We start from the raw sequence: 13,658 nt of genomic DNA on the forward strand, positions 1-13,658 counted from the left end.
TCTGAAGATATACCGACACCTGTCTGGTATTCATGTTGGAGACCAGCCGAGCCACTGTCAACAAGCTGGTTTCTGGAAAACAATATGATCCACGCAATTCCCGAGCAACCCAAGATCCACCTTTATTTTCTAAGTTCGATCCTATTCTTCATATGATCACACATCCGCATAAAAACAAACAACGACATTCCTATGGATATATAGCTAACTGCTACATCTAACTCATACATTCAAGGCAACCAACAGGCTGCGAGGAAAAACTGTACTCTTGACTCTGATCCCCCCCCCCCGGACTGAACCAGGAAGTTCCACAGTAGAGAAGCCTGATAGCTGAAGGCTGTACCGCCCATTGTACTTGTAAAAATTCATAAGACCACAAGTAAATGTAAGCTCTGGGAGCGCAGCGTTCTTTCTGTGTTGATAAGGCATCAAAAGGTCTTTAAGGTACAATGGTGCCTGGTCATGTAGTAGCTTTGTATGTGAGGAGGAGGATTTGAAAATCAATTTTACATTTTTTATGGCAAGCCAGTGCAGCGAAGCTACTATGGGAGAAATATGACTTGATTCTGGTTAGAACTCATGCAAGCAGCATTTCCCCTGACGACTTAATAGTAGATATTTGCAGGAATTTTATTATACTGTCTTCGTTGATAGACTCGTGCAGGGATCACTAATTGGCGCTGAAGGTATTTTGCTAGCTAAAGATAAAAGCTAACACATAGTCTCACAAATACAAAGGATACTTATAAGAGCACCCACACAAAAAAGGACTAACGTGACATCTGACAGTTAAGGTGGAAACATCGAGTACGCATATGACAACTTGCAGAATGTTCACTGCAAGGGCAGTGGCGAAAGCTAATTGGTCCAGGACTCCAGCCTCAGGACTCCAGCCTCGAGTGTATAAGGCAGGGGAAGGAAGGGTGCTTTTTTGTAGCTACGCTGTAATAAGACCCGCTTACTTGTAGGCATACAGGGACTGCAGAGAAGCCCGGACGTCTGTATTAGGTATTGTTGTCAGGAATAAACAATCTGGTTCACATTCTATAATTTGGTTCTTTAAGATTCCCTTATCCTATATTCGAAACCCACTTAGAGTCCTCAGGGGGAGGATTTCTACAGCGCACATGGTCTGATTCCGGACAAAATACGGACCAGGACCTACAGTCAATCAATTATGAAGTATTTTAAGTTTGGATAGGAGACTTTTTTTAGATTTCATGGTACTGGTTTATCAGTTTCACAAAGTCCTCTGACCAAGAAACAAGACTGAGTGAGAGGCAATTGACCATGAGGCGAGAGAAAATACACATGTTGCTCTCGAAGTGAAAAGTGGACAGTGCCAGTTGACCAAACATACCCACTCAGGTTTAAACTCAGGTCACCAAAAATAAGAAGTCTCGGTGAATTATATGAACAATCCACTTAAATCCTGATCCTATGGGTCAATTGTTCGGACCGGACCAATTTCTGGATCTGGAACTATTTGGATTTTAGTTGAATTCTGCGGGTCTAGTGTTCCAATTGATCGTGAATACCCGTCTGTCTCTACGTATGACGTATGTTTAGATTACTTTTGACAAGATTAGCACCGAGATTATTTTAAGGACCGTGAACTCTTCCATCTTTCTCACCTCTGAAAGCCACTTTTCCCTCCAGATGTGTTGAGCAAAGCATTGTTGGTTCGAAAACCGTGCTGTCTCAGCACTCCCCTTGTCCAACTGGCCCAACAGCGCATTGAAAAGTCATTGCTTCCAGCTGGGTCTTCATTTCTGGGATGGTTGAACAAATAAATTATGGGATTAGATAGGGGTGTTTCAAGCATGCCATCCAGCTGCTATAATAGCCTCTTTGAAAAGTCAGTCTGCCCTGAGACTCAAGGTTCTTTAGTTATTCAAAACATTCATACATTTGGTATGCTCGCATGCAGTCAGGCCCGGGGGTTGAAGCACAACAGAAAGTCGATTCCTTACATGTGACAATCAAGGACAAAAAAAAAATTGGTAGTTGAAGAGACCAGATTTTTTATCTGAGAAAATAAGTTGACACTGTAAGTGACGTTTATAGGACACTTTCCGGAAACCAGACTTAAACAAACACAGCATATACTGATATTATGTTGTGATGAGTAGTTATTAACTCATTCTCTACCAAAAACTTATTTATCCAATCCAATCCGCTTTATTTATATAGCACATTTTATAAACAGAGTTTCCAAAGTGCTGCACAGACTAGTAAAATAAAAAAGTAAAAATAAAATACAATAAATAAAGGTACAAATTGAATTTAATCCAAAACTAAAAGATCAAATAAGACATAAAATAGTAAAATAGATACTAAAATATTAAAAAGAAGAAGCAAAGCAATAAAAGTATAAAAATAAAAACAATTAAAATAAAAAGAAAGAACTAAAAGACACAGGACCATACGACTCACTCCGAGTTAAAAGCCAGAGAATAAAAGTAGGTTTTAAGACGAGACTTAAAGATTTCAATGTTGGGGGCCTTTTTTTACTTGGGAGGGGAGAGAGTTCCATAGCTTGGGGCCAACCACAGAAAAGGCTCGGTTTCCCCTGGTCTTAAGTCTCGTCTTGGGTTGGAGCTGGCCCTCGGACCTCAATGACCGCGCTGGAGAGTAAATTTGGATGAGGTCCAGTGGAGTTTATACGTTTATTTCATCCTGATCGTTCACTCCCAAAGACGTATTTACACATGTTTTTATGCGAGAGGCACAAAGAGGTGATGATGCAACTGCACAGTAGAAGAGATCATGTTTGGTGCAGTGTGAAAAAGTGAAAAACGAAAAACTTTTTTTTTTTCCGGATGAAAGATGATAGTCTAACCTTAGTCTATCTTAGTCTAACTTAGTCTATCCTTTGTTGTATACAGACATTGACCAAAAAGATGGACACAGACAGTCATCTTTTGGTCGATACAGCCCAACAACACATTATTAACTGAAAATCATAATCCAAAATGTCAAAAAGTATAAAAATCATCAAAAATGGCCAGTACCCAGAGGGACTGGTTTTGGGAAAATGGCTGGGACCGAATGAGTTAATACATTGTAAATTATGACTACATTATTTTCGACATTTACCCAAAAAGGACTGTCGGCTGCCATTATATCAGTTTCAAAGTTCTCCCCGGCCAGACTAAACTGGTCAGATCTGGCTGCCCCATATCGTCACTTTCTAAGCATCCCACTGTTCTCCCAACGCAGCTGAGTAAATGGCAAATGAATAATCATACGCACCAATGGCAGACAGGGACGTCATCGATCTGTCTGGAGTCAGCCCGTCTCTGAATGCTGCATCAGCCACTCTTCTCCTATTGATACGTTCTCGCCCCTTGACCCCCCCGGGACAGATCAATGGCATTGATTGGAGAAGGGCAGGGGACAAGGGCAGGATCTGCTGACTGGTGTGACAAGACATGATGGTCATTTATGGAAAAGGCGTTGCTTCATCGCATATTGAGCGTCTCCTGCTTGCATCATTTCTGCGGGTTCATTGTCGGTGCAACTTAAGAATGAAAAACAGCCTGTTCTATTTTTGGATGCTTTGAACTACTTCATCTTCTGTGCAATTCAAACGGATCTAAAAATGTAATTTGTGTGTAACAGTGACTGGATTGCTTATCTGTCACTGCACGGCATTGGCTCTTGTGGAGCATTTTCATCACTCAAATGGCTTCTATTTCCAGTCTAGACTAGATACGATGTGCTAATGTGTATGTGTGTGTGTGTACACAGAGGGGTGATGGGTAGGACGCTCCAGACTCTGCAGTGACACTGCTGTAATGGAGCTGATTGATCACCTATACGGCCGCCAGCTGGCCCCCGCCGGCTTTAAGCATAGAGCGACTCCTAACCCCCCCCTCCGTCTATGCGCCACTGCCGCTATCGCTGAGGCGGTCGGTGACGGCGAACCATCCCCCATAGACTTCAACCTGGCCACGGTTTTGACATTGGCTGCGGGATTGTCGCATGTCTGGCGCTTGGCTAGCCTTTCTTCTGCAGAAAGAAAGAAATCCAGGATCCATAAAAGACGCAGGACTGTTTTTCGTTTTTGTTAAAGGCATAATCAATCAATGATATCATTTGCAGATCTTACTCGTCGTCCCCTCGCTGACACCCAGGGTCATAGCCCGAATCTATCAAGAGTATTGAAAGTGATAGGACATATTTCTCATAAATGAAAACAAGCTTTTTATATAACATGAAATACATTCATGTAATATGAGTGTATGTTACTTTCATAATGTTTTATTGAACCTATGACTAAAAGATACGTGATATGTAGATGCAGTGTTTCGAGTAATGCCGTTTTGGTTTTCTAGATTTGTGTACACTTATATCTATTTATACACAGGAAGCTAAATAGCTAGTCTGTAAGAGTTGTGGTTGCTCACGCTCGGGAAAACATCACCCTCCTGCCGTTTTGGTAGAGTATTGCCAGTTAGCCGTGACTTGGAACATTCCGCTACAAAGCTAAATACAAATTTTTCAACGTATAAAAAAGGTTTTTCAAAATAATTATGCATGACATGCGTTATGTTGTTCTAAATGCTAAATGTATCCCTTATTTTAAAATAACCCAACTTGACACCTTTTTGTGTAGCAAACAACACAAACATATACTCACTAAAAATCATTGAAACAGTGACATTTATCGAGTGTCTTATTAGCATCTTAGCTATTAGCCCAATGGTGTTATGTCCATACTTTGTTTTATATGTATTAATTGAATAGGACTGTATTTTTGATACCCTATTAATGCATTAGAATTGTTAAATGGCTTTAAAGGAGCTAAAAATAAGCTTTTGGAAATATCCTAGCTTACCTGACACACTGCCAAGTGACAACCACTTGAAGTTGTTATTTTGTAGCTTGTTTTATATAAATTGATTCAATAAATATAGTAAGTACAGTTGGATTGTCGTATTTCACACCCAATTAAAGCATTACAATTGTTAAATGACTTTAAAATGTGCTTTAATGGCAAAATAATGGCAAAAAATATATAAGCTAGCTTACCTGACACGCTGCCATTTTGGAAGTTGTTGTTTGAAGTTGTTCTTTTGTAGCTTGTTTTTTTGTGTAAATTGATTCAATAAATATAGTAAATACAGTTGGATTGTCATATTTGACACCCAATTAAAGCATTACAATTGTTAATTGACTTGAAAATGTGCTTTAATGGCAAAAAATAAGCTTCTGGATATGAGCTAGCTTACCTGACATGCTGCCATTTTGGGGCCGCCGTGTCCTTACATGACAACCACTTCAAGTTGTTTTGTAGCTTGTTTTTTGTATAAATTGATTCAATAATTATATGTTAATTGACTTTAAAATGTGCTTTAATGGCAAAAAAAATACGCTTCTGGATATGAGCTAGCTTACCTGACATGCTGCCATTTTGGGGCCGCCGTGTCCTGACTACATGACAACCACTTCAAGTTGTTTTGTAGCTTGTTTTTTGTATAAATTGATTCAATAAATATATGTTAATTGACTTAAAAATGTGCTTTAATGGCCAAAAAAATACGCTTTTGGATATGAGCTAGCTTACGTAAGGATACCGTTTCCTCATATAGTCACATGACACACTCCAGAAAGCTTCCTATATGTGACTTCATGAGTTCAAGTCCGGCACAGGACTGATTTGAACACATTTAAAGTGTTGTGGATTCTTAGGGGTTAAAAATGTAGCACGGTGACTTTGCACATCAGGCTTCTGTGTGTGGAATGTGCCGGTTTACGCTTTGACGGCGTAGTTGCTGTGGATTATTAAATATAAAGGTTGTGATTTTTAGGCTTCCGGATATAAATATTGGGTCATCTTTTTGTGTTCACATTTGCACATACAATATTAGAATTACTTCTATATCGGGATGTATTACTGTATTTACAATCTGTTTCATTTCATTTCCGCTGTCGTCTCTTGCGGTGACTTGTGTGTGTAAACACACCCCTTGTTTGTGTGCGTTTTCTCCGATGACACTTTGTACTCAATTTTCACATCAGAGGCCATTTATGGCGATATGCACGTACGCGTTATTGTATCGTTTTGCTGCGGTATTACATGTTTGTTTGAGCACCGCTGGAAAAAAGACAAGAAATTGATCAGCATATAGGGAGGAATGTGTTCACCAACAAAGACTGGATTGGAGGGTGTGTGTGTGTGTGTGTGTGTGTGTATGTGTGTGTTAGAGAGAGAGGGAGGGAGAGAAAGAGCAAGGCTGTTGCTGCAGACTCCTGCTGCAGTAGCTCACTTTGGGCAAAGCAGCTGCAGACAGGAGAGCCAAGCAGACAGGTACAGACCTGCTGTCATAATATGGGAGGGGCGAGGCTTGGATGGAGGGCAGTCACATGGGTGCAGGGTGGAGATGGGGGGGCGAGTGGTGGGGGGGTGGGGTGGGTTTAGCAGGATGCATCTGGCGGGAGCAAAGGTTTTTGGCTTTTTTTTTGTTTTTTTTCCAGTGATGGGACCTGATCGTTGGCGGACGCTTGGAGGGAGGATGAAATTATGACGCGTTTGGTGTCCCCCGTGTCTGGAGGTGGTAGTGAAGATATTGAGATGGAGTGATGCCGAGAGGGGGGGGGGCATTTGTGTGTGTGTGTTTATGTGTAGGGGGGGTTCCGACCTCACTGACCTGCATCCGGCCACGACTTCCCGCAGACGTCTCATCTTCCCACCCACCCTCCCCAACATCATGTACCTTTCCCTTTAATGCCTTCTTTCTCCCGCTGCCTCCTCTTCTCCCTCATCCATCGCTCCGAGGAGGAGAACAAAAGGCGAAGAATGAGCGTTGCTCTTTTCCGGAAGCCGACACTTTACTCGGCCTTCCCTAGAGAGAAGACAGTCAGACGCATCTGTTTGATTTTTTTTTTTTTTTTTTACTCTCTCTCTGAGGGGGTGGAGTCGTGTGGCGGGAGTGTGTGGATGCAGTGGGTTTGGGCGGGGGTGTGTGTGTGTGTGTGTGTGTTGGGGGGGGTGTCAGACGTGTGTTTGGGTACATGATATGACATGGGAATGTCTCCAATATCTCTCTGTTAATATTTACTCTACTTTGTTGGGTTATTCCACAACTGTAATATATTCCGTGTCTTTTCGGACAGTTTTCCGGCGTATTGCTGCCATTAGAGTCGGAAATCGGAAATTGAAGTTCTGAAGCTAGCTTGACAAGCTTTTTTTTTTTTTTCCCATGTCGAGTTATGTAGGATTCATAAATGTTGGTTTTTTTTTTCGAAACGTGGAAAACGAAGCGTCCCATCAGGCGGTTCCAGGTTCTACTGGAGACAAAAATCTAGACTGATGATCGTCCGGCGCTGGAGGACAAAGAGGCTGCTTTGCTGCGGCGCTTTTTCCTTTTTTGAAACACAAAGGCTAGTTAGCACACAGCAGGCTTGTTGTTGTGTTTGTGGGGGAAAATCATTCAGTCGTCTGCAACAAATCTGCACCCTTTTTTTTTTGCTGCTGTCATTTTTCTTGCCTTTTGTTCTATAGGAACATCTGTATGTCTTACCAAGAGTCAGACCAGGACAAAGTTTTGTGGAGAATCAACAATGCGAGTACCGGTGTGTGTGTGTGTGTGTTAGAGAGAGAGAGAGAGCGATAGAGCGAGAGAAGAAAGAGAACTGGAATTGTTAATACAAACGCCTCGTCTCGTCTGTAGACTCTGTCGTACTTCACCTGCTCCCTGAGACCCTAACTTGTGAGCTCTCCTGATAAAAATATCACAGGTTAGGCTCTTGGGACGTGGGCGGAGGGCACAATCGACTTTTGGCGGTCATAACGTAGATATTTCATACATGAAAAGGAGACTAAATGATCATTCGCTTATACATCGACAGGATCGTGCATGTCTGCTTTTATTGTCGTTTTAATGACGTCACTCACCGTAACTCTAAATGAAATTATAATAAATGTTGGGATGATGTGGACGAGGGAGGACAGGACAGTGCCACACCTCGAGCTCATGCTGATAAGCTCTGGCAATACACCAAAGTTGTTAAAAAAAAAAACATTGTTGCCAAAAAGTTAGCTTCACAGCATAAAAATAGGCTATCAAACACGGTATCATACATATTCCACTGTTTTTACACTTTTACATTCATGTTTTTATGCTTTACTGATTTTGTTCAGTGGTCCTTGAAAGCATCATAGCCACTTGCAGCCATGAGACGCAAAAGTGAAACGTGTAAATACACCGTGACTAAGATTCTATCACTCATTCGCGGTGGGTTCTCCGATAATTACAGCAGTCAATCTTATTGCAAAGGTTAATCCAAAATCGGGGGACATCCACGTCAAGCTGGGAAGAAGGGTTTGGAAATATGAAATATGTGAAGGTCATTCCGTTCATTGCAAGCCACGCCTCTCTGTTATGACGGTGCACCCATCTCCAGACATTAGACACCTAGCTTAACACCTTAGTAGCAGTGCTCAATTCAGGCTGTTATGGGTGATAAAGTCTTGTATTTCATATCATAGCATAAATAATCCAAAAACATTGAGTTGTCGTTATTCATTTATTGAGTAACTAAATTATTAATTTTGATAAATTACTAATTTAATAATGAATTTCAGTAGTTTATGCTTATTTTAAACCCTGAAGCATGTCGATTTTGCGGGGAAATTTGTAATATAGCCAAGCTAATACAAAAAAGCTAACACAAAAAAAAGAATCACATACGTATCAAAATAAATGATTAATTATTATTAATTACAATTATTCATAACTACTATAAGAATGATTTACACGTCGCTGTTTACGATCAGTCATCATTTCAACAGAAAAAAAATTTCAGACAAATATTAATTACTTTAAATGTCCAAAGTATCAAAAGTAACGATATTTAGATTGGAGAATCGATTTTAGAGATATCGGAGGTATTGATATTTCAGTATCAATCCGCACATGCAAAGGTGCATTTATGGACACACCGAACTCTGAGCATCAACGTCTACTCAACAACTAAAGGTCATTCTAGAAGTCCCAAAAATAGAACGACAGCACAGATGGCCTAGTTTAACTATGTCGTCTAAGTGTCTGGCATCTCTTAATTTTACTGTACTATACTGTAATGTACTGTACTGTACTGCGTTAGGATATGACAACACTGTCGGAAGTACCTGTAACACCATCCCATAGCCTAGTTCAGAAAAAATATACAGTCATGTAAGAGACAATGTAATAAAATACATGGTGATTAATCATGATTAATTCATTTGTAAACTGTGGTTAATCCAATTAAAACTTTAATCATTTTGTTCCTGTATAGGCCTTTTTTTTGTCAGATTGTTGTTGTATACCTGTAACTCCAGCCCATAGTCTAGTTCAGAAAAAATATAGAAACATACAAGAGACATGTAATAAAATACATGGTGATTAATCATGATTAATTCATTTGTAAACTGTGGTTAATCCAATTAAAAATTTAATCATTTTGTTCCTGTATAGGACTTTTTTTTGTCAGATTGTTGTTGTGTACCTGTAACTCCGGCCCATAGTCTAGTAAAAAAAAAAAAAGAAACATACAAGAGACATGTAATAAAACACATGGTGATTAATCATGATTAATTCATTTGTAAACTGTGGTTAATCCAATTAAAAATTTAATCATTTTGTTCCTGTATAGGACTTTGTTTGTCAGATTGTTGTTGTGTACCTGTAACTCCAGCCCATAGTCTAGTTAAAAAAATATAGAAACATACAAGAGACATGTAATAAAATACATGGTGATTCATCATGATTAATTCATTTGTAAACTGTGGTTAATCCAATTAAAATTTGAATAATTTTTGTTCCTGTATAGGACTTTTTTGTCAGATTGTTGTTGTGTACCTGTAACTCCAGCCCATAGTCTAGTTCAGAAAAAATATAGAAACATACAAGAGACATGTAATAAAACACATGGTGATTAATCATGATTAATTCATTTGTAAACTGTGGTTAATCCAATTAAAATTTTAATAATTTTTGTTCCTGTATAGGACTTTTTTTTGGTCAGATTGTTGTTGTGTACCTGTAACTCCAGCCCATAGTCTAGTTCAGAAAAAATATAGAAACATACAAGAGACATGCATGGTGATTAATCATGATTAATTCATTTGTAAACTGTGGTAAACTGTGGTTAATCCAATTAAAAAAGGCCTTTTTTTTGTTGTTTTTGTGTTTATATTGAAAAATCCTCAGGAATAAATGTTACATTTTAGTGGTCACAGACTATTTAATAATAAATCGTTGTATTTAACAAAATATAGTTAATAAATTTTACAATAAAATGTAGAAGAGTTGTATGCAGGATCAAGTGTAATTGTCGTGACTTATTATTTCCAAACGAGTTTGTCAATTTATCGAGGAAATCAATAATATGAATAAAATACGAGCGGCAGTTATACCTGGCAGGCGGAGAGCACAAGAGACAGACAATAAGATATAGCCACTGTCGGTTCGTTAGCGACAACATATCAATATTAATGATTGCGGCCACAGTTTGGTGGGATTCTTATGTCCTCTTGAGTATTTTTCCATGTTCATAATAAGCCAAAACCGAGTTAGTCATTTCTGTAAATGATAAAAAACGTAATGGAAAAGACGACAAGCATGTGATTACAATAAACGAGGTGAAAGATGTGAAGATAATTCATTGTTTCCAGCTTGACCCGCTTAGCAGTTTGCACTTCTTATTTCCGTTCCGCATGAGGAATGCGGCTGGGTGATATGTTTAAAACCCTTCCCTCTCTTTGTCTCCGACCTCGCGCTCTGTTTAATTATGTTTTTTTTTTTTTCCCCCGCCGCCGTCGCCGCCGCCTCCCGTTTGGTTCGGTATTGAGCACGGCGGATGCCAAATGATCAGTGTCTGTGCTCCAGAATTCCCCCAGCAAGAGCCGAAAGGGCCGGCGTGCCCCATGAATACCAAACAGCCCGGGCACAGTGCGACAAGTGCTGAGCAGTCAGATGCGGCGCCCACAAAACAGCCAGACAGTTTTATTAGGGTCTGTCTGACACGCAGTCAAGTCTGGCAGCACGGAAGCCCTCTGATGAAATCATCAAGAGTAACAAAGCAAAGCCGCCTGCCAAGCATCCAATAAACATCACGCTGCCAATAGATATTCTGCTAACCCCGCACTGGAGATTAGCAACTTTGTTGAAAGTCAAACAAGCGTTGGAGCATGAAAGCAACACATTGCAAAAACTCTAAAGTAAATCCCATTTTTTTTTCCGTCTTTGACCTTTTCAGTTTCGTTCATGTTTAAATGTTGATGCCAGGTTTCGGTGTTTTGTTTATTAATAACCGGTGTACATGCAACCCATAATAAGATTTTAAATATGTCAAAATGAGCCTTAGTGGAAGTCATTAAATCCCTAAGTTCATTTTGGAGTGGTTGTCATGTGACTAGCCCCAAAATGGCGGCGTATGTCAGGTAAACTAGCTTAATTTGTACCATGAAGGAACATTGTAAAGCCATTTAACAATACTTGGATGTCAAATATTACAATTTAACTGTACTTCGTATGTATATTTTTGTTTAATCCGCACATTAAAAGCTACAAAATAGTCTGGAGTTTTTGTCACTTGGCTATCCCAGGATATACTCCCCCAGTGTTTGTCAGGTAAGCTAACTCATTAGCAAAAGCTTGTTTTCTTCACCATAAAAAAGGTTTAAGAAAAAAAAATTAAGAATCACAGTGTCAAATATTACAATTTAACAATACTTGCTATAGTTAAAAAAAAAGTTACACAATATTCTGAGTTATCCCAGGATATGCTTCCCCAGTGTTTGTCAGGTAAGCTAACTCATTAGCAAAAGCTTGTTTTTCCACCATAAAAAAAGCCATTTAAGAATCACAGTGTCAAATATTACAATTTAACTGTACTTACTATATATATTTTTTATTTAATCCGCACATTAAAAGCTACAAAATAGTCTCGAGTTTTCTTGTCATTTGGCTATCCCAAGATATACTTCCCCAGTGTTTGTCAAGTAAGCTAACTCATTAGCAACTCACAAGCTAACTCATTTCACCATAACAAAGGTTTAAGAAAAATTTTAAGAATCACAGTGTCAAATATTACAATTTAACAATACTTGCTATAGTTTTAAAAATAATTACATATATTAAAAAAAAAAGTTACACAATATTCTGAGTTATCCCAGGATATGCTTCCCCAGTGTTTGTCAGGTAAGCTAACTCATTAGCAAAAGCTTGTTTTTCACCATAAAAAAAGCCATTTAAGAATCATAGTGTCAAATATTACAATTTAACTGTACTTACTATATATATTTTTTATTTAATCCGCACATTCAAAGCTACAAAATAGTCTGGAGTTTTTGTCATTTGGCTATCCCAGGATATCCCAGGTAAGCTAACACATTAGCAAAAGCTTGTTTTTCACCATAAAAAAACATTTAAGAATCACAGTGTCAAATATTACAATTTAACAATACTTGCTATAGTTTTAAAAATAATTACATATATTTAAAAAAAAAAGTTACACAGTATTCTGAGTTATTCCAGGATATGCTTCCCCTAAAATGCTAATAAGCTAATAAAAAAATTTAGCATGAACAATGTAACATATCTTGGACATGAATTGGTATTTATTTTTACTATTTACTATTTTTCAATAAATTATTTTTATGATTATTATAATGGTTAATGGTTATTTATATTAATTATTAAGTAATGAATTTGACATTTTGTTTTTGGCAAATTTTTATTCACATCTATATAGTTTTTACAAAAAATGCAGTGTTTTGGGATATATGACAAAAGAAAGATTTTTTTTTTTTTTAATTTATGATTTTTTTTTTCTTTTACTCAAGACTGTGTTTTCCTACAGGAAACGGGCCTTGAATGGGTGTTGATACACCAAAGGTTCCAGTTAATGGAGCCGAGTGCGTGCTGGAGATTACGCTGCATTGTTCCGAGTTGGTCATGTGACACGATTACCACATAATCGTGATAAACATAATAAGGCCGTTTTTTTTTTTTTTTTAAATCCACGTTTGGATTTAGGGAAGACAAATGAAATGAGACGTGCTTAGCGATAAATATTCCTTTTTACGTTTCTCCATTGCGTCCATTGTCTGGTTGTGTTGTGTGTGTTGTGTGTGTGTGTGTGTGTGTTGTCTTTGCGAATCTGCTTGTATTCACAGGCTCTCTTATCACAGCAGGATGGGGGGGGGGGGGTGATGGAAGAAGTGGGGGTGTCAGGTATGCCTGATAGCGGTGCACTGTCGGAAAAGAAAAGGGGGTGGTTTTCAGGGGGGTGCGGGGTGGGACAGTGTCTGATTTTCCAGACACTGCGGCAGGAGGCCAGACAGTCACCTGAACACACACACACACAGTGATGACGCTGCACACATGCACCTGTGCGACGACATGCACATTTCATTACGAGATCCCCCTCTTTCAGCGCTAAAATTCAGTTACTTTGCAATCCAATAAAGATTAGAAATTGCAGCGCCACCCATAGTGATATATGATTATATTATATACATTATAGAATTATATTTGCGAGTGCAGGCAGGGTTAAAGTTTCTTCCTTTTCATCTTTTCATCAAGGACATGATGACAGGTAATTTTTATTAACTTGATTAGTGTTAGATTACCTTAAGTGCTGTGCACTTGCGACCGTTTGTT

The 13,658-nt window shown here is 38.8% G+C and overlaps 1 long non-coding RNA gene across 1 annotated transcript; it reads right to left on the bottom strand.

Annotated features, from left to right (window-relative positions):
• Positions 1-668: 668 nt before the first annotated feature.
• On the bottom strand, positions 669-5,391 carry LOC131138013 (uncharacterized). Its single transcript, XR_009132025.1, has 3 exons — positions 5,238-5,391; positions 3,256-3,419; positions 669-1,772 (listed from the first exon to the last, which is right to left on the bottom strand). It is a non-coding gene; the product is annotated as an uncharacterized LOC131138013 (long non-coding RNA).
• Positions 5,392-13,658: the final 8,267 nt, after the last annotated feature.

The sequence above is a fragment of the Doryrhamphus excisus genome, chromosome 11, assembly GCF_030265055.1.
Source record: "Doryrhamphus excisus isolate RoL2022-K1 chromosome 11, RoL_Dexc_1.0, whole genome shotgun sequence".
Lineage (NCBI taxonomy): Eukaryota > Metazoa > Chordata > Actinopteri > Syngnathiformes > Syngnathidae > Doryrhamphus > Doryrhamphus excisus.